We start from the raw sequence: 22964 nt of genomic DNA on the forward strand, positions 1-22964 counted from the left end.
GATCTTTGATGCATTTGGACTTAAGTTTTGTGCATGGTGATAGACATGGATCTATCCACATTTTTCTACATGCCAACATCCAGTTATGCGAGCACCATTTGTTAAAGATATTTTCTTTTTTCCATTGTATATTTTTAGCTTCTTTATCTAAGATTAGATGTTCATACATGTATGGGTTAATATCAGGGTATTCAATTCAATTCCATTGGTCTACCTGTCTATTTTTCTGCCAATACCAAACTGTTTTCAGGACTACAGCTCTATAATAGAGCTTGAGGTTGGGGATGGTGATGCCTCCAGATGGTGTTTTGTTGAGTAAGGTTGTTTTGCCTATCCTGGGTATTTTGTTTTTCCATACAGAATTGATTATTGTTCTTTCAAGTTCTGTGAAGAATTCTGCTGGTATTTTAATGGGGATTGCCTTGAATCTGTAGATTGCTTTTGACAGGATAGATGTCTGTTCCACTATGTTCACAGCAGCATTATTTGTAATAACCAGAACGTGGAAGCAACCTAGATGCCCTTCAAACAAAGAGTGGATAGAGAAAATGTGGCAAATTTACACAATGGAGTACTATGCAGCAAAAAAATGGAATCCTGAAATTTTCAGGCAAATGATGGCACTACAAGAAACCATCCTGAGCAAGGTAACCCAGTCACAAAAAGAGAAACATGGCATGTACTCTCTCATATATGGATTTTAGACATAGATCTGGGGAGTGCCAGCCTACAATCCCATGGCCAGAGAGTCTGGGAAACAGAATCTTCATTCAATGGCTGATGGAAGCAGAGGTAGACTCCCACAGCTAAACACTAAGCCAAACTCAAGAAATCCAGTGACAGAGAGGGAGGACTGATGAGCAAAGGGGTTAAGACTGGGCTGGTTTAACCCCCCGAAACAGCTGACCTGACAAGCTCTTGAGTCCCAGACTGATGCCTGGGAATCCAGCATGGGACTGATCAAGACACCCTGAATGTGGGTGTCAGTGAGGAGGCCTAGGTAATATATTGAGCCTTGGGTAGTAGATCAGTATTTACCCCGTGTATACAAATGGACTTTGGGCACCCATCCAACAATGAGAGATGCACTCTCACCCTGGACTCCTGGGGGAAGTGTGTAGGCCCTGCCATGGATGAAATGACAAACGATGGACACCCCAATGGAGGGCCTCACCCTCCCTGGGGAAATAAGGGGATATTGGAGAGGTTGGTGAGAGGGCATGGGAGGAGGGGAAGGAAAGGGAGAGGGACCTGGAATTGATATGTGAAGCAAACTTGTTTCTAATTTAAATTTAAATAAAAAATAAAATATATATGTATATATATAAAACAATTCATATCCATGTTCAAAACATGCATGATTAAAACTACAAGGTACCTCCTTGTCCTATGTCCTTGTCCTTTCTATTTTTATGTGATAATCCACACTTCAGCCTCATTCCTAGAACTGTATTTGTATCGTATTACACTAAGTATAAATCATCAAGAAAAAATTAAATGTAGTAATCAAAAATATAACATACAAATTGAATGTAATAATAAAAATATGATATATATATGTATATATATGAGAGCAAGCCGAGAACCTAGAGATTTTTTCTTAATTATAGACTTCTGTACAGTCAACTTAGCTGCCTTCCATAAATGGAAATAAAAGAGCTTAATGGAAAACTCACTTCTATACATTAAAAATCAAATTTGTGAAGATTTTATATAAGGCAAACCAAAACAACTTTCCATTTCTGGCTTTCAACATACAGCCAAGCGTCCTATTTTAATGAGTGAGGGGCAGGCAAGAGTGAGGGTAGCCAGCAGAGCTTTGAGAAAGAGCATTCTAGACACAAAAGCAGGCTTCAGTTGGCTACATGGACTTAACTGTCGTGGGTCTCCAGTATGATCTCATGGGATACAGCTCATTAAGCGACTTTATGGAAACATAAGAAATTCATTTCATTTGAGCATTATCCATTTCACATTTCCACTCTCCCAAGTTAACCACAGTTCTTGCTGTTCCATTGGTACAGGGGTATGCTGAAATTCAGAAATACATAAATGAGCTCTTCAAATAAAAGCCTACATCCTATTTGGTTTCTAGGTCTGGGGGGAATTTTATACAGCTGTGTGTTTTATCAAAACCGACTCTAAATACCTTTCAATGCACATCCAATTACCACATAGATCCCTGAAAGAAAAGTGTATGCAGTATTGAAGAGCACTGGAGCACCTCTGTAATGATCAGAAGCAAATGCTTCATGTAATTGTCTTTTATATTTCAGTTCTTTGGAATTATTCATGGTTTGTGCTGTAAGACAGAAAAAATGTTCAGAAAAAGCTCACTAATGCAGCCCATACCAACTACATTCATACACTATCTAATTCATGGGTCATTATTTTTGATACCAATATTCTTTAAAGTTTTATGCACTCTCAAGTTATTGGTACTGTTAAATAATAATCAGATTTGGGAATGTATTGAAATGTCTTGTAAGATCTAAAATTTCAACCTCAAAATTAGTAAGATAACCAACACAGAGTCTAGGTTTGAACAAACAGCCAAACCACAGAATGTTGAGGGAGAAATCATTCACAATTAGATTTACATGGACCCTAAAGAATTGGGGAAAACTTTCTTGAAAGATGTGGCTATGATAAATGATGGTTATAGTGATTTTACATTTGAAGCTGACAATCTAAAATGCTTTCAAGGAAGTATCCTGTGAAAAACACTAATTCTAGTTCCCTTCCTAATAAATAATACATTATCACTGCTGAAAGCTAAAATGCTTTATGTGTTTATCTTCTAAGATGTGACTAAATGATATTGACTTTTCCATTACATCAGGGTAGCTATGGAAGAGACAGGGTTTCTCTGTGTCTTTGGAGGCTGTCCTGGAACTCCTTTTGTAGACCAGGTTGACCTTGAACTCACAGAGATTTGCCTGCCTCTGCCTCCAAGTGCTAGGATTAAAGGTATGGATTAATTTTAAATGAATTAAGAAGTTGGTCACATTCTTGGATGTTTTGCTGTATCAAGTTACACTGGGGGACATTGGAATCTTCAAATATTTGATAATGTGATTGAAAGACTGGTAAAATTCTCATTAAATCTACTACCCTCTAGAGATGTTTGTCTTATTTTCTTGACTGTATTTTGGGTTGATATTTTTTCAGTGTCCCCACAGACTACTCTCTTCAAAGTGGTGTCCCTGGCTGAGGTGGCATCCCTGAGGATATATATTCTCTTTCCATGTGTTGGTGCATGTATACTTATTAACACATGATTGTTGAGGTCAGAGATCAAACTCTCCATCATAATTTTTAGGATAGGATCTCTCACTGAAGATGGAGCTTGTTGATTCTACATATTATCTGGACAACAAGTCTTAAGGATTCTCTTGTCTCTATCCTCCCAGAGCTAGGAATATAGACAAACACCATCACGTCCTATTGGTTACATGTTCAAACCTAGCTGCCCCCTACTTGCACAGCAAGCATTTAACCAACTGAGTCACCTCCCCAATCCCACTGGTTATTTTCAAAAATAGTTTTCCAGGAAGAAAATTTTATTTCTAATTTGTTAAATACTGGCCCGCAGAAGTATGGCTTTTGAAGTGCCTTATTGCTTAGGATATTTTGTCATTTTCTAAACTTAACTTTTTGTTTTGTTTTCAAGATTTTTCTTACTTGACATGCATGACTGATTTGTCTGCAAGCATGCCTATGTAGTAAGTATGTGGAATGCTTATTGAGCCCAGAGAGGGTGCTGGATCCCCTGAAACTAGTATTGCAGAATATTGTGAAGTGACATGTAAGTTCTGGGAGTTGGACTCAGGTCATCTGCAAGTGCAATAAATACTTCTAACCACTGAGGCATCTCTCTAGTCCCTGTAAATTTAAGGTTTTAGTCTTAAGAAGGACCTTTCTCATCTGAAATCAAGTCCAGATTAAGTTACATCTTGGGGAACTTTTCTATTTTTATTTGTATTCCATTATTTAATCAATATGGAATATTTCAATATGTTTTTCATTTCTATTTGTAATGCCTGATTACTCTGAAGCATTTTTCCAAAATAGATCAATTCCTATACATTTACTAGTTTAACCCTTTCTTTCCATAGAGATTTCCATCACACTTGATAGTAGGTAAATAAGGGAAAATCATTCTCTGATGAAATAAGTTCTGGAAAGGAAAAACTAAGTAGATTACTAGGTGAAAATTGGAATTTAGAAATAGCTAAGTAATTTAACTCTTGAAGGGCAAATTCAAATTAGTTTCTATTCTAATATTTTGTGTGTAGTATGGTGTGTGTGTGTGTGTGTGTGTGTGTGGTGTAGTCACTAAGCTATATTCAGTTTTGACTGTTACTACTGCTGGAATTTTCAAAAAAATTAAGTTTTAATTAATTAGTTATGAGTAAAGAGAGATTTGTAATCTGTGCCTGTTTTCTGGCTGTCTACAGGATTCTACTTAGCTACATGCCCTCAAAGTAAACATTGGCCAAACTTCCTAAGAGATTATACTGCATCAGAAACAAATGAATGAGCAATTCTTGGTTGAAAATGGATTAACCACAAAAAATGAAGTGCCGAAGATATTCCTTGAGGAAGACTTTTATTACTGTCCCTTGAAAGTAAAAATTTCAGTATTTCTGAGCTGACAGTCTAGCTACGGTGTTTTGTTTTACTTGTGTCTATGAGACACTGTAAGAATTGTATAAAACATTTCCTACAGAAGCTAATTTTGATACATAGAGTTCATCTGATTTTAATTTGTACAATACAATTTGAAATCCAGTTTGGTTTTTGTATTTTTTCTTAACACAGCCTCAGATCATCCCTCTCCGCCTTCAATGTTGTTCTGTATCTGTGCTCTGACTACAGCCAAAGTTTGGGATCGATTTCTTCAGGATATTATAACTTGTGCTCAATTTGCTGATGTTGCAATGTCTCATATTCTACTGGGCACAAATATTTCAAACATTACTCACAGAAATTAAAGGAAAGTAGACCCTATTGGAATGGAATTATTCATTGAATTCAATGCAGTCTAACTTGTCTAATTCCATGCGGGAGTCTTAAGTTTAAACAAACTTTCCATGGCAATCTATTTTCCAAAGACCTTTGCTTTGTTTGAATTCTTTTATAGTAGAACATTTTCCTCCATATGTTTATTCTCACAGACAAATACAGGAAAAAGCCCACTTGCTCTCTGTGACCTTTGTGCTTAACAACTATTACTTTTCTTAGCTCAAATGTAATTCTTTATTCGAGGGGCCCTTATTTAGAACACATGATAGGCATTCAGCATTTTCCAGTAGCCTCTGAACATTGCAGAGTATTTATTTACATTGTATAAAATTAGAGGAAATGAAGGGGTATGCATTTGAACTAGAAGCTAATTCTCTTTATGGAGAGGTTTCAGTCAATGTCACTTTAAGAAGGGGGAAAAAGAACTCAAGTTACAAACATTTTAAACAATGTAGATTTTTGTTACCTAACAATGAAATATATTATTCTGGTTTCTAAATAAGACCCAGGCTGTGAATTATGGGATATTTCTAAAAGTACATTTTGATCACTGTCTGAAAAAACTAAGATATATCCATCCATCTCTGCCAACTCAGCAAAAGGAAAACTACTTTAGAGAAAAAAAAAACTGTTCAAAGGGACTTGAATGCATCTAATAGGATATCTAATTTGATATGATTCTGTGAATTTTAATATTAATCATTCAGAAAATAAAATCAGCCACAGAATAGGTGAAATCTAGTATTATGTAAATGAATCTTACACTTGGCAGTGCTTATTGACATGCACAAGATCTCTTGTCTTCTTTGTTGCTTAAAACACATCCATGTTATTTATTGGGCTCAAGTTTAAATCACATGGGAATAACTGCTGTTAAAAAAGTACAAGTTTGAAGTCAGAAGGAAAAGCTTATAAACAACCTTCTCAATATTTCTTAATGAAATGTTGAAAAATAATGGTTTTCAGTTAAAAAGCCCAAAATACTTCAGAGTGACCATGTGTGATACCAGTCAAATAATGTAAATGACTATGAAATCAGGAAACAAAGAAGCTCCAGATATAAAAGGTAACGACAATGAACACATTAAATCTGATTAATGTATGTCCACCATCTCAGAGATTTAAGAAGAAAATGGATAATCATTCACATTTATACAGAAGACAGACATGAGTCATCTGTAATTTCAAGTATTGATTGAACAGAATCAGTTTTCTAATAGTTTAGCATACACTAAGCACTTGACATGTAAGTATTACCTAGAAAACATTCTGTATGTAACTTTCACAGATACTCACTTAATACATGTACTGAATGTTCTGAGCTCTGTGACTCCTGCTGAAGGTGTAAATAGGTTGGAACGTAACCATTCATTAAAATTCATAATAATTATTTTTAAACATAACTGAGTAATAATTCTAATAATGGATTACTTTCAAATAATAAATAATTGTATTCATATCATATATTTATATTAGTATATTACACATTTACATTAAATATGATTTTTTCATGCACTCCAGTGAATTCCTCCCTTTTTAAAAATTTCACAAAATATGAGCTGTGTCCCCTTAGTAGAAGAAAGTATGGATTATTTTCTAGAAGATATGGAAGTTAATTTCTACAGGTTGAAACACATATCCATTTTCTATAATAAATTGCCCACACATTTGTTTATTATTCATATATGTTTGTTGAATGAAATGGATTTGTGCAATTATAAAAATAAAGGTTACAAAGTAGCACTCATTGCTTTTCATGGTGTGTTTATAGAAATTTCTTTTCTTCTTTCTACCATACACTGTATGTATGGTGTGTTTATAGACATTCTTTTTCTTTTTTCAATTCCTATGTTCCTAAATATTCTTAGACTAATCCATGTAAGACATAAAGGCTATAGAGATGGTTGTCTTTTCTATAATAACAAGCAAAGGTGTGAAAAGTTGTATTGTAACCAGAAATATCCTATGGTAAGAAATTTATTTTCATGTATAATTATTATTTAGCAACATAAATCTATCATTTCAAAATTATGTGAAACAATCCCATCATGTATTTTGTAGGATTAACAATCATTCTTTATTAATATCATTTATTTTATATTCTTTTTGCTATGACAAAATTATCTATGTTTCTAAATGTCCTCATTTACACTAGAAGTGTTGTTGCCACTCTTAGATATTAAGGAATGAAAGGTGGAGATAAAGAAATAGATAAATGATACATAGATAGATGGCTGAATGGGTGGATGGATAGATAGATAGATAGATTGAGGTAAGTAGAGAGGTAGAGTTAGATAATAGATTGATAGAAGATAGATAGACAGATAAATAGATAGATGGATAGATAGATAATAGATGGATGAATAGATATCAAAAGAGTTGACTAAGAGATTGAAAGCGTGAGCGATCACAGGTAGCATGTACTCATCTAATGTATAAGGAAGGCCTGAATATACAATATTTTCTTCCCCAGTAGTCAGTTACTGATTTTTCTGTGGCATCATAAAAAAGTGGATCCCAATGGAGAGAAGTGATGTACGCTATGTCTGTCCTCAGAGGCAAAGGGAAGACGCGTACAATGCTTGCTTCTGGAACCTTACTATTGTGTGGTAGGCTGCCTAAAACATGGTGATGGGACTTTGCTGAGCCTCAAATTGTTTGGAGAACCTTAATAAAAACTATAACAGAGTCTTCCAAAAACATCCACAACTGTCTCCCACCATATAAATGTGATGCGATTCTTGTCAAACTTCTGACATCTTGGGCTTGTCCTCATACTTGCAAAAGTATTAATGCAATTGCAGAATCTTACATTTTTATTCATTTAAAATTCCATTCTATACTTTTTAAGGAAGTTAAGGACAGACCAAAAAATACACTTTATCCAAGTTTATGGTTTGAAAATGCAGGTTATTTAAAGACTGCCCTTACTAAGATATTTTCATGTAGTGAATATGTCAGTGAAGCAATTCTTTGCAATAACCACAGACCTACAAATATACCATTGTTCTCTTTCCCTAGCTTAAATGCAAGCACTATACATTAGTTTACTATTTAAATATCAGTTAAATAGATTCTATAACATTATTCTTATTTAGTATAAACACAGGGACATAAATATACTTTATGTTCAATATAATTTGCTATATATTTTTATTTCCTTTCTATAAAAACAAGTCTTCTATGTTACATGGTTAACAGAAGGTGACTTGAAGGTACGTTGCTTCTTTTCAAATTGTTTTCCAAAATGAAATCTTGCAAACCTTGGAAACGTGTTCAGCTGTTTGGTGTAATACAAAAAGTCTATGGATGCCTCTGGTAGAAATCTGATGTGTCGTGCCTCGTTAAAGACATATTCATACAGATCACAGTTGGGCCCCAGGGGAAGACTAAAATCTGTATAGCAATATAACTGTCAAATTGACACAGGAATGAGTCTGTTGATATTAGCCTGGCTAATCATTTTGCTAATTGGACAGCCAGTCAGGCCACAGTGCCGTGGGATCACCTTTCACTTTAACTACTCACACAGATGATGTTTGACTCAAATGCATTACTTTATATCAACACACTGAATGGCTATAAAAATACCACCACATGTGCAGCTGCCTCCTTTTAATAAGTGTCTTCCTCAATTTTCCCTATTACAATGGAGGTTTTAACTAAAAAAATTTAAAGGTTATTTAAAGGCTATCATTTGAAAGAAATGCACCCAGAAGATTCTAGATGCCAAGCTAACCACTAGGGCAGCTTCTAATGTAGCTAGCCTGTCACTTGTCTTCCTCAAAGTAGCCTCCTTCAATATGACCTGGCTTTGGTTTCCTATTTGTGTGGCACTGTGCCCTTTCTTTCTGTTCCCTTCATACTGCTCATGTGGCCTCATCTTTCCTCTCAAGTCACATTTAAAGTAGATGTGTTCTATTTCCTCCACTTATGTCAGACGCACACAGATATTTTCACATAATTGATGAAACTTAATTGTAGCTCGAGGCAAGCAGTTTCAAGTGAACAAATAGTCTATCTGTAAGCATCGGGGCTTCTGACTGGCTTAAGTTGGTTGTCCATCACTTCCTTGGTTTCATGCTTTTCATCTCCAAAATGAGAAGTGTCAACATACTGGTAGATTCACAATTCTGTGAGTAAACCATATGCTAGCTATTTTTTTTTACTAAAACCAACCAAACAAAAACACTACAAAGCAAATCTTGTGGTTTAGAGAAAGGGGTCATAACTAATACACATGTCCCTCATTCTTTGATTTTCTGTGACTGCAGACTACAAAAATTTTAAACTGTGAATAGGGCTTTATGCTAAGGTTTGAAAAATCCCTAAAAAGAATTAAGTCTTCAAACCTAATTCTTTATAATGAATTCCTTATTACATATTCTAGCAATAAGTAAATTGTTCCATCTTGGGGGTAAAACTCCTGTAGAAATTTTTCTTTTTAAAATTTTCTTTTTTGTTTTATTTCAGAAGCACTCCTATTTACATATCAATCCCTCCATTCCCTTGCCCTCCCAAACCTCCCTTGCTCCAGACCAACCCACCCAAACTATCTCCAATCTACTCCCCAAGGATGGTGAGGGCCTCCACAGGGGCTATCAAAGTCCTTCACATCATTTGGGGCAGGACTTAGGCCCTCTTTCTTGTATCTAGGCTGCAATAGTATCCCTCCACAGGGAATGGGATCACAAAGTCCGTTTTTGCTCTAGGGATAAACACTGACTCTACTGTTAGAGGTCCCTTAGACTGCCCTAGGCTCCTATCTGACACCCACATTCAGAGGGCTTAGTTCGGTCTAATGCTGGGTCCCCAGCTTTACGACTCAGGTCGCCATGCTCTTACTAAGCCGTCAACTGTTTCTGTGGGTTTCTCCAGCACAGTCTTGGCTTATTTGCTTATACCTCCTCCCTCTCCACAACTGGATTCCAGGAATACAGCACCGTGTTTAGCTGTGGGTACCTGTTTCTGCTTCATTCAGCTACTGGACAAGGTTTCTAGAAATGGCAAACAAAGCAGTCATCAATCTCATTATATGGGAAGGGCATCAAAGGCAATTTCTTCACCACTGCCTAGATTCTTATTTGGAGTCATCCCTGTGAATCCCCTAACATTCTGCAGATTTTCTCCATCCATTCTTCAGTTGAGGGGTATCTAGGTGGCTTGCAAGTTGTGACTATGACAAACAATGCTTCTATGAACATAGTGGAACATGTGTCCTTGTAGTATGAATGTGCCTTCATTAGGTATATGCCCAAGAGAGGAATTGCTTGATCTTGAGTTCGACTGATTCCCATTTTCCTGAGAAACCACTATACTGATTTCCAAAGTGGTTGCAAAAGTTTGCACTCCCACCAGCAATGGAAGAATGTTCCTCTTTCTCCACATCTTCTCCAGCATAAAACTGTCATTGGTGTTTTTGATTTTAGCCATTGTGACAGGAGTAAGATGGTATCTCAAAGTTGTTTTGAGTTGCATTTCCCTGATGGCTATGGATATTGCACACTTTCTTAAGTGTCTCTCAGCCATTTTAGACTCCTCTATTGAGAATTCTCTATTTAGTTCTGTACCCTTTTTAATTGGATTGTTTGGTGTTATGGTGGCTAGCTTCTTGAATTAATTGTATATTTTGGAAATCAGCCCTCTGTCAGATGTGGGGTTGGTGAATAACTATTCCCATTCTGTGGCCTGCCATTTTGTCTTGTTGACTGTGTCCTTTGCCTTACAGAAGCTTCTCAGATTCAGGAGGTCCCATTTACTAATTGTTGATCTCAGGGTCTGTGCTACTGATGTTGTGTTCAGGAAGTGATCTCCTGTAACAATTTGTTCAATGGTACCTCCCACTTTCTCTTCTAAGAGGATCAGTGTGGCTGGATTAATGTTGATGTCTATGATCCATTTGTACTTAAGTTTTGTGCAAGGCAATATGTATGGATCTATCTGCAATCTTCTACATGTCAGCTTCCAGTTATACCAGTACCATTTGTTGAATATTCTATTTTTTTCCATTGTAAAATTTTAGCTTCTTTGTCAAAAATCAGATGTATGGGTTAATATCAGGGTTTTCAATCCAATTCCATTGGTGTATCTGTTTACTTTTGTACCAGTACAAAGCCATTTTCAAGACTATGGCTCTATAATAGTGCTTAAAGTCAGGGAAGGTGATGCCTCCAGAAGTTTCTTTATTGTACAGGGTTGTTTCGACTATCCTAGGTGTTTTGTTTTTCCATATGAGGTTGAGAATTGTTCTTTCAAGGTTTGTGAAGAATTGTGTTGGGATTTTGATGGGGATTGCATTGAATTTGTAGATTTCTTTTGGTAAGACTGCCATTTTTACTGTGTTGATCCTACCTATCCAAGAGCATGGGAGATCTTTCTAGTTTCTGGTATCTTCTTTAATTTCTTTCTTTAAACATTCAATGTTTTTACTATACAGGTCTTTCCCTTGTTTGGTTAGTGCTACTCCAAGATATTTTATATTATTTGTGGCTATTGTAAAAGGTGATGTTCTTCTGATTTTTTTCTCAGCCCATTTATCTTCTGTATATAGTAAGGATACTGATTTTTTGAGTGAATTTTGCATCCTTCCACTTTGCTGAAGGTGTTTATCAGCTGTGGGAGTTCCCTGGTAGTGTTTTTCAGGGCACTTATGTAAACTATCATCTACAAATAGTGAAAGTTTGAATTCTTCCTTTCAATTTTGTATCCCCTTGATCTCCTTTTATTATTTTATTGCAGTAGCTAGAACTTCAATTACAATATTGAGGGGATATGGAGAGAGTGTACAGCCTTGTTTTGTTCCTGATTTTAGAGGAATCGCTTTGAGTTTCTGTCCATTTATGTTGATGTTGACTGTTGGTTTGCTGTATATTGCTTTTTTAGTTATGTTCCTGCTGTTTCCAGTCTCTCCAAGAACATTATCATGAAGGGGTGTTGGATTATGTCAAAGGCTTTTTCAGTGTCTAGTGAGATGATCATGTGGTTTTTCTTTTTCAGTTTGTTTATATGGTGGATGATGTTGATGTATTTTCATATGTTGAACCATCCCTGCATCCCTGGGATGAAGCCTACTTGATCACACCAAAAGAAAAAACCAACAACAACAACAACAGATGCAAAACATACAAAAATCAACAATCAATGGTGATTAATATCACTCAATTTCAATAGTCTTAACTTGCCTATAAAAAGACACAGGCTAACAGGATGAATAAAAATACAGAATCAATCTTTCTGCTTTTTACAAGAAACATATCTCAATGTTAAAAACATGTTATCTCAGAGTAAAGATTTGGGAAAATATTTTTCACTCAAATGGACACAAGACACAAGCTGCTGTAGGACTCCTAATGTCTAACAAATAATATTTCAAGTTAAAATCAATCAAAAGAAATGAAGAAGGGCATTTCATATTAATCACATGAAAAGTCCTTCAAGATGAAGTCTCAATTCTGAACATCTATGCCTCAAATATGAAGGACCCCACATTCATAAATGAATCATTATTAAAGTTCAAAGCACACATAAAACCTCACACACTTAACCAAAATTAAATCAAGAACAGATAAGCAATTTAAATATGCCTATAACCCCTAATGAAATAGAAGCAGACATCAAATATCTCCCAACCAAAAAAAGCCTAATGCCATTTGGATTCAATGCAGAATTCTACCAGCAATTGAAAGAAGAGCTAATACCAGTACTCCTCAAATTGTTCCACACAGTAGAAGCAGAAGGATCACTGCCAAACTCTTATGAGGCTACAGTTACTCTGGTACCCAAGCCATACAGACACAACTAAGAAGGAGAACTACAGACCAATATTCCTCATGATGCAAAAATATTCAACAAAATACTGGCAAATCGAGTGAAAATTTGACCTCTTAGTTTCCAATTTGTATCCCCTTGATCTCCTTTTGTTGTCTTACTTCTCTGGCTACAACTTCAAGTAAAATATTGAAGAGGTATGGAGCAAGTGGACAGCCTTGTCTTGTTCCAGATTTTAGAAGAATTGCATTGAGTTTCTCTCCATTCAGTTTGATGTTCACTGGTGGCTTGCTGTATATAGCTTTTATTATATCTAGGTATGTTCCTGTTATGCCTGATCTCTCCAAGACCTTTATCATGAAGGGATGTTGGATTTTGTCAAAGGCTTTTTCAACATCTAGTGAGATGTCATGTGACTTTTGTTTCTCAACTTGTTTATATGGTGGATTACATTGATGGATTTTCATATGTTGAACCATCCCTGCATCCCTGGGATGAAACCTACTTGATCATGGTGGATGATTTTTCTGATGTGTTCTTGGATCCGATTTGCCAGTATTATATTTAACATTTTGCATCAATGTTCATGAGTGAAATTGGTCAGAAGTTCTCTTTCTTAGTTGTGTCTTTGTGTGGCTTGGGTATCAAGGTTATTGGAGCCTTGTGAAAAGAGTTTGGCAAAGACCCTTCTGCTTCTATTGCATGGAATACTTTGAGGAGAATTGGAAATAAGCTGATCTTTGAATTTCTGGTAGAATTCTGCACTGAGCCCAACTGGACCTGGGCTTTTTTTTGGTTGGGAGAATTTCAATGACTAAAAAACTCTACCAGGGAACTCCTACCTGATTGATAAATACCTTCAGCAAAGTGGCAGGATACAAGATCAACTCAAGAAAATCAGTAGCCCTACTATACAGACCATAAAAGGGCTGAGAAAGAAATCACAGAAACATCACCCTTTACAATTGCCACAAACAACATAAAATACTTTGGGGAAACCCTAATCAAAAAAGTGAAAGACCTGTATGCAAAAACTTTAAGTCTTTAAAGAAAGAAATTAAAGACACAAGAAAATGGAGAGATCTCCCATGCACTTGGATGGGTAGGATCACCATAGTAAAAATGGCAATCTTGCCAAAAGCAATATACAGATTCAATGTAATCCCCATTGAAATCCCATCACAGTTCTTCACAGACCTTGAAAGAATAATTCTCAACTATATATGGAAAGACAAAAGACATAGGATAGCCAAAACAACCCTGTTGAAAAAGGCAACATCTGAAGGCATCACCATCACTGACTTCAAGCTCTATTACAGAGCTGTAGTTCTGAAAACAGCTTGGTATTAGTACAAAAAATATACAGGTAGACCAATGGAATTGAACTGACAACTGGATATTAACCCACACACTTATGAACACTTGGTTTTTCACAAAGAAGCTAAAATTATACAATAGAAAAAAGATGGCATCTTCAACAAATGGTGCTGACATAACTGGATGCTGGCATGTAAAAGACTACAGATAGATCCATGTCTATCACCATGCACAAAACTTAAGTCCCAATGGATTAAAGACCTCAACATAAATCCAGTCACACTGAACCTCTTAGAAGAGAAAGTGGGGGACACCCTAGAACAAATAGGTACAGAAGACTGGCTCCTGAAGTAAAACCAGTAGCACAGACACTGAGATCGACAATTAATAAATGGGACCTGCTGAAACTGAGAAGCTTATGCAAGGCAAAGGACACAGTCAACAAGACAAAAAGGCAGCCCACAGAATGGGAGAACATATTCATTAACCCCACATTTGACAAAGGACTGATCTCCAAAATCTACAAAGAACTCAAGAAGCAAGTCTCCAAAGCACCAAAGGATCCAATAAAAAGTGTGGGAATGAACTAAATAGAGAATTCTCAATAGAGGAGTCTAAAATGGCTGAGAGACACTTAAGAAAGTGATCAACATCCCTAACAATTGGGAAAATGCAAATCAAACAGCACTGAGATACCATCTCACTCATATCAGAATGGCTAAAATCAAAAACACCAATGACAGTTTATGCTGGAGAGGATGTGGAAAAAGGGGAACACTCCTCCACTGCTGGTGGGAGTGCCAGCTCGTACAGCCACTATGGAAATCAATAAAGAGATTCCTCAGGAAAATTGCAGTCAGTCTACCACAAAACCCAGCATTTCCACTCTTAGGCATATACCCAAAAGATGCCCATTCATACAACTAGGACATCTGTTCCATTATTTTTATAGCATCACTATTTGTAATAGCCAGAACCTGGAAGTAACCTAGATGTCCCTCCACTGAAGAGTGGATAGAGAAAATGTGGTACATTTACACAATGGAGTACTCCTCAGCTGAAAAAAACAATGGAATCTTGAAATTTGCAGGCAAATGGATGGCACTAGAAGAAATCATCCTGAGTGAGGTAACCCAGTCACAAAAAGACAAACACGGTATGTACTCACTTATATGGATTTTAGACATGAATCAGGGGAGTGCCAGCCTACAATCCCACTGCCAGAGAGTCTGGGAAACAGGAAGGACACTAAGAGAGTTAATCATGGTACCCCAGAGAAGGTGGAATGAGGCAAGATCTCCTGAGCAGATTGGGAGCATGGGGGGAGGGGAGAGGGAGCCAGGTAAAAGAGAGGGGGAGAAGAGCAGGGGAGAGGAAGACATGGGGGAGCAGGAAGTTTGAGTTGGGCGAAGAAGAGGAGAGGTGGATGAGAGATATGATAATAGAGGGAGTCACTCTAGGCTTGATGGGAGATCTGGCACTGGTGAGATTTCCAGAGATCTACAAGGATGACACCACCTGGCACACTAAGCAGTAGTGGACTGACTACTTTAAATTTCCCTCCCTGATAATGATTTTGACAACTATCTTATATACCATCCTAGATCCTCCATCCAGTGACAGACAGAAGTAGAGGCAGATACCCATAGCTAATCATTGAACAGAACTCCTGGAATCCAGTGACAGAGAGGGAGGAGTGATGAGCAAATGGGTCAAGACTGGTCTGGTGAAACATGGAGAAACAGCTGACCTGAACAAGGGGGAGATCTTGGACACCAGACTGATGGCTGAGAAGCCAGCATAGCACTGATCCAGACCCCCTGAATGTGGGTGTCAGTGCGGAGACCTAGGCAATCTATGGGGCTTTGGATAGTAGAACAGTATTTATCCCTAGCACACAAATGAACTTTGGATGCCCATCCCACAATGAGGAATGCTCTCTCAATCTGGACACTTGGAGGAGGACCCGGGCCCTCCCCGGAATGAAATGACAGACTGTAGAGATCCCCCATGGAGGGCCTTACTCTCCCTGGGGAATGGAGTGGGGGTTGGGTGGGGCGCTGGGGGTATAATGGGGGTAGCAGGTATAGAGAGCAGCAAAAGGGAGCTGGGACTGACATGGGAAGTAAGCTTGTTTCTAATTAAAATTTAAAAAGATAAAAAATAATCCGGATGTTGAAATTGATATAATCAATAAGAAAAAAATTTAAGGATCCTCTCAGAATTTCTTCCATGATGTGATGGGTAATACTGATTAGTCAACTTCACATACTGGGGAAGGAAGAACCACAATTGAAGAATTGCCTACACTAGAGTGCTCTGTGAACACTTCTGTGGAAATCATCATCATCATCATCATCATTATTATTATTACTATTATTATATTTTGTGTGAGGACAGAGCCCACTGTTGGTGGGGCCATCATAGGCTGATGGGCCTGGGCTGTATAAAAAACAGAATTGAGCAAGCCAGTCAACACTGATCTTCCATGGTCTCTGCTTTAGTTCCTGGCTTCAGGAGTCTGCTGGAGCAACCTGCAAGCTGAAACAACCACTTTGCTCCCCAAAGTGTGTTTTTTTTTATTATTTTAAATTTCATTTTACATTCCAGCCACAGTTCTCCTTCCCACTCCTCCTCCAGTCCCCCACACCTCCCCCCTCAGCCCACCCCCAGTTCATTCCTCCTCAAGGGCTCCCAGGAAGAGTCAACAAAGTCTGACACAATAGGTTGGTCAGGGCCAAGCCCCTCTCTGAGGCATTAAGGCTTTTGATTAGAATATTTTATCATAGCAACAGAAGGCAAACTAGAGTACATGCCACTGCAAGATAAGCATATTGATATTCATGGTGTAATAACTGTGGACTTTATGCAAATATGACCCTCAGGTTTTCTTATCAGAGCTTTAAATATCTGAGGCTGTACTGTTCACTTGTCCAGTCAATGGACTCACCTAAAGATGAAGGCAAACAAGATCAAAACAAGTTTTATCTTCTTTGGAACTTCAGTGGCTCTGTGTGGCAATCTATTAGCACATGTTTATCAGAAACCCTTTAAGTAGTACCTTATGTTTCATTTATTTGCCTGTAATTTTCAGAACCACTCGTGCTATTCAGATAAAATTAAATTAATGAGTAAGTAGTGTGACTTTTAAAATTGTTGTTGGTGCTAGGTTATATGGTTTGTGAAATCTTGTCAGTGGATTTATCTAGGTAAACAACAAAATAATCTGAGTAAGAGCAGCAAGGTTGGAGGAAAGTGGCGGAGTACCGTCTTCTAAATGAGATATGGCCTCAGGAACCATGAATTCACAGTGGTGTTTATTATGGCACTGGTCAGGTCTAGTTGAGACCTTCTCACCTACAGGCAAGTTAAGTCAGGGACCCACGGAGTCATGCTATATTCCCTAGATCTGCTAGCTAAACAACAACTTCTGGAAGAGAGGAAGGCATGGCATCAAGTTGTAGAAAATGGGTGGTGAACACACCAGGCTCTTACAGTTAGTTTCAGACTTGGAGTCATACAAAACAGTTTGAGTAAACTCTGGAAGACTCTTAAACAAAACCAAAGCTAAAAAGGAATATATTTGTAGGTCAAGGATTCTGGTCGGGCCAAGAAGGCAGTGGGAGACAGTGGGAGGAAAAATGTAGAAAATATACAGTGTACATGTTCGAAAGTGAAGAAGAGCTAAATTTACTGAGGAAAAGAATAGATTTGTCTGTGAGCACCTCATACAACCTCTAGATAACACCAAATATTAAATAGGGTGTTTTAAACAAGGAAGCCCTGTTCAATTTTCTTGGGAGGTCTACAAGAAGACTATGAAGTCACTATGATAACTGGGTAAAGCCAGCCTAGCAACCATGGGACCCTCAGTTCAATTCCCATATCCCACTGGTGGAGCAACAGCTAAAAAGGCAGAAAAGTGAAACAAGAAAGTTACCCAACAAAAAAACAAAAAGAATTCAGTCACTATAGCATCCAATATCCTGAGCAAACTAGAGTTCACCTGCCTGTTCCTGTGTTCATTATGATCCAGCCACACTAAGCTTTTAAGTTTGTTTCTCTGGCATAGTGGTTGGGGCTCTCATGCTTTGTTCTTACTTTTTCTCCTAAGGTGTTGTCCACACTTCAATGCAAACATCACTATTTTATCTTATCTTGCCTAGGGATGCATATGAGTACCATCTGTCCATCATGCCAGTTTACATCACCCCATTGCTCTAGATAATCTCATTTGCCAACTTCCCACCTTATCTATTTTATTTCTACTAATTGGTGGGATGCATAGTCAGGTATTAGGGACCTCATAATATCAAAATCCTTGTTGTTTGTAGTTATTACTGCCTGTAACAATGGCATTTATTGGATAAAACAGATTTCAAAGTAAGTATCAGTTCTTTTTTCTCTCTATGCCTCTAGAAGAAAATACCTGCTAAAATTTAGTATGAGATTCTTAGACAGGGTCTATATAACATGTGATGTCATTCCAACTAGTATTTAAAAAGTCAGCAGCACATCATCAGTGATTTTGCTTAAATATAAGTTGAAAAAGTAGAAAAATTTGTTTTTAGCACCTAATTTGAATTTGAAGGGAAGAAAGCACCACACTGTGAATGGTTCCACATAATTTGGTTGAAATTGATCTTATGTGGATTTAAGATACATTAAAGGGGTTTGGAATTGAAGACAAGGGTATGTAAAGATAATATATTATTCTAGTCTTCATTGCTTCCCTAAAATTGAAACTGTGTTCCCAGCCACCCTCCTCTGGGAAGGAAGGCTTACTCTGACTGGGGGTTTGCCTACATTTGATTGTTCAGCTGTATATCAGCTAGTGTGGGTTCAGCAAAGGTCTCTGCTATAACCCTCCAGAAAATCACCACTCAGACATCCTACGACAGGGATCAGGCTTCGGTTTAAGTGCTGCTCCCAACACCTACGAGTGTTCTAGTCATTTAGGAAGGTGTGATTAAAAACCATTATGTGCCCTAACAGATGTGACCTTCAAGAATCTACTACGGTTTAAAGAAAGAAAGAAAGAAAAAAAAAAGGAAGCCAAAAGTATTGCATAGCAACAGTGGTTAGACTAACACCAGGAAAGTATTATGGGAGTTGAAGCACACTGAACAACTTTCATTGATTACTACCTTCTGTTTCAAGAAAAATATCACGATGCTTAAGAATGAGATGCAATGTTCCTACCCCAGCCCCCTCTTCCCATCGCCCTTCTTTCCTCGTCCTAAAGAGGAAGAAATTGAAGGCCACGATTGGTGGGTTTTAAATGCTCTTCTCTGAAGAGGAATTACTGGATTGCTACCATCTTCATTTCCTCTACTCACAGATAATTCAACCCATGTGCTATGCACATACAAAACAAACAATGTAAATCCATGGCGACCACTTAGAGAAGAAAATCTCCTTGTTTAAAAATTCTCTCATAAAGGCTCAAAGTCTGTTCCGTGAACTTAAGAAATAGCTATTTTGTTATGCGGCTCCCCTGTCCTGCTCACAGGTACTCCTGCTAATTTCTGAGGAATTCATGTAACCATCTCAAACCTTTTTACATATGTCTGTAGCATATGTATAAATCCCAGCTACTGTGCTAACAATGGTATAACATGCCATGTGCATGGTCAATGCAACAGTTGAGTAAGTTTGAATCAATAATCTGTGCTGTTTATAAAGACTGATAGAATTTTCTCCTCCTCTAACCAAGAACATTTCTTCTTAAGACAAATAATGTACATTTATAGGTAATTCATTATTTTTAAAACAATCAACCCCTGTTACATTGATTTCTTTATGTTTTATGGGGGTAGGGGTTGCCACAATATTTGTGGAGGCCACAGGATATCTTGAGGAAATCTGTTTTCTCCTCCCACCAGATGGGTCCTGAAGATTGAATTCATGTGCTCAAGATTATACAATGAGCACTTTTACCCAGAGACACATAGCCTGCCTTCTAAACCCCCTTCTGTGTCCCTCAATCTCTCCCTCCCTCCTTCTCTCTTTCTTTCCTTCTTCTTGACTGAACCATGTCGTGAGTCTTGTACAAAGGAGTCTGTCAGTTTAAAACCTGAACTCTTCAACATAGAGTCAGTAATACCAGGTATAACATATTGAAGAAAGACATTAGGGAAATTACGCTGAGTGTTATAATACACTTGATGTGTGAGCATGAAGACCTAAGTTCAAATCCAGACTCTCCACATAAAACACCAGGCATGGCCCTGAACACATACATGGTAATTCAGGGATGGGTTGAGGAGCAGTCTGGAAGATCTCTGGGGATTCATGACCCACCAGTTTAGCTCCAGTTCAATGCCATTTCCTGACTCAAGGGAGTAGAGGTAACACAGAGAAGGAACACTGGGCAGTCTCTTCTGGTCTTACTCAGCATGAAAACACTCAACATGTAAGCACCTACTAACATACACCAATAGCGTGTATGTGCTTGCACACACACTCATCACACACACACACACACACACACACACACTCCAGTTTCTTAGAAAGTAAAGTTTATTAGTTACATGATTTATTTACTTTAATAATGTTTCTTCAAGTAAGACCACAGTAAACATCCCTCTATTATCAGGCTGAAAACTGTTTTTAAAATTTAATATTATCCCTAATTTATGTGGTTTCTAGTATTTATAAATTTTTCTAGCAATAGCATTATTAAGAGTGCTGTTTCATATCGTAAAAGCTAGCTGTAATTCTCTTGTGCTGTGAAAACTGAAACTTTTAAAGAATTAAACATATCACAATGAAGGTTTTATAATTTTTGCAATATTTTGTTAAATTATTAACAGTTTAAAGATACAATCAAGTAAAAGATATTTTATAATAAAGCATGTTTAATGATAAAAGTATATTTATTTGATTTAATTGTATCCTGAATAACAAGGCAAATATAAAAATATCCAATTCTGAAATTTAAATAGATTCATGTGCAAAATAAGCCCCATGAACATTGTTGCCTGCCTCTCCTAATTTCAACCAATTTAAAAATTACTTTAATGTTTTTAAAATAAGGGTCTGCTGCTATGGGTAATTGCAATGACATGTTATATATGCTTAATGGTCTACATGGTAGGTTACATGAAATTGTATTGTAGTAAAAACACTGTGGAAAAGCATATTCCTTCATCCCTGCCTCAGGAAGATGCTAATAAAGTCTAACAGGGACTGAGAAGAGTTCTTGGACTCTCAATAATTTATTTTTTTAAATTGTATGTATGTACATGCCCACACACACACATGTACATACTTATGCACTTTATGTGTACAGTTGCCAGAGGAGGCCAGAAAAAGATGTTGGAGACCCTGCAGCTGGAGTTGCAGGCAGTTGTGACACTTGCAACACTGGAGCTGAGATTTGAGCCCAGGTTTTCTGCAAGAGCAGCAAGTATGCCTAACCCACTGGGCCATACCTTCAGTTCCAACTCAGTAATTCAAATTGTTTATACTGTTAAATTGAATTGAAAATTCATTACTTTATCCTAATAGATATTACAATTTTTTTTGAGAAACACAAAACTCAGTCAGAAACAGGAACTAAAGTATTGTTGCCAAATCAATGGGTCCAAGAAGGCAACGTCTGCAAACTGCATCTGCTTTAAATTAATGCCCTAAACTAGGGGCACCACTTCCTCTTTGAAAATCTCTGTTTGCTCCTGTACAACCTGTACAAAAGGAAATAGTAACAGGGAAATGAGATTGGTTAATAGCTAAATCCTAACATGGAAATTCACCTGATGTTCCACCCCTAGCCAAGCAGTATTGGTAACTGATAAGTGCTAAAAAAGAGTGAGTTAGTTTTCTTTAAGGGTTTGACAGGTGAACCACACTGTAGTAATGATTAGAGCAGCACAAACTGGACTCAGTGCACTTAAAACATGGCACGAGGAAACAAAGGTTTGTAGTTTGGAAAGGAGGACTTAGATGGGGTGGGCTAATGTGATCAAAATACAATGGCTGAAACTCTCAGAGAACTGAGAAAATGTTTTGTAGTTATTGAAAAGGATGCCTATCAAGAGCCCGGTGTGATAAGCATGATGGCACACATTTGTATTCTCAACATTTGTGATACTGGAGTAAAAACATCTTTACTTCAAGGTCAGACTAGACTCTAGAGGGAGACCCTGTATTACTTGGAGGAGGGAAGAGAAGAGAGACTGAGAGACATAGACAGACACAGAGAGATGGAGACAGAAAAGAGAGAGAAGGAGATAGAGAACAGAGAAACAGAAACAGATATAGACACACAGAGAAAGGAGTGTGTGTGTGTGTGTGTGTGTGTGTGTGTGTGTGTGTGTGTGTGAAAATAGATATGAAAGCCTTTATTCATATTAAAAAGAGGACTTTGAATTTTTAGGCTATTCGGCAGTGACAAAGAGGTCACCAAAGGACTACGTTATTAATGAGTCCTTTAAAGTTAAATGTGCCAATACATCAAACGTATCAGAGATGCTGACTCTTGTGTAGCAACTCCAATCATTATAAATAAATATAGGCTCAAAACCCCTTACAACTAAGTTTGGTAGGTATTGTTTGGACATACTTTACATGACTCATGTCTAAGTAGTTTATATATGAAATATTTAGCAGTCATAGAAGGATCAGGTACAGGGTCTTAAATGATTTTTTCAAGTAAACAAATTGACCTTATTATAATATTTCATGTATTTTGATGTAACAAATGACTTCATGGGACATAACAGGAAACCAAGCTAATTTTCCATCAGTTGCTCTGTTGAAGATTGCCCTACTGTAATATTTTGCAATATTTTCATTTGAGGACATTTGTGTTTATTTCTAGTAGAATTTTAGAGCAGACATACTCCGTT

At 37.3% G+C, this 22964-nt stretch overlaps 1 long non-coding RNA gene across 1 annotated transcript in view; it reads right to left on the reverse strand.

Moving 5' to 3' along the window:
* Positions 1-1745: 1745 nt before the first annotated feature.
* LOC110340846 overlaps positions 1746-22964 on the reverse strand; it is a 41613-nt gene continuing 20394 nt past the window's right edge. Inside the window, exon 3 of the long non-coding RNA XR_002382677.1 lies at positions 1746-2031. This is a non-coding gene — a long non-coding RNA (uncharacterized LOC110340846). The remainder of the gene's footprint in view (positions 2032-22964) is intronic.

The sequence above is a fragment of the Mesocricetus auratus genome, unplaced genomic scaffold, assembly GCF_017639785.1.
Source record: "Mesocricetus auratus isolate SY011 unplaced genomic scaffold, BCM_Maur_2.0 Super-Scaffold_100007, whole genome shotgun sequence".
Classification (NCBI taxonomy): Eukaryota; Metazoa; Chordata; class Mammalia; order Rodentia; family Cricetidae; genus Mesocricetus; species Mesocricetus auratus.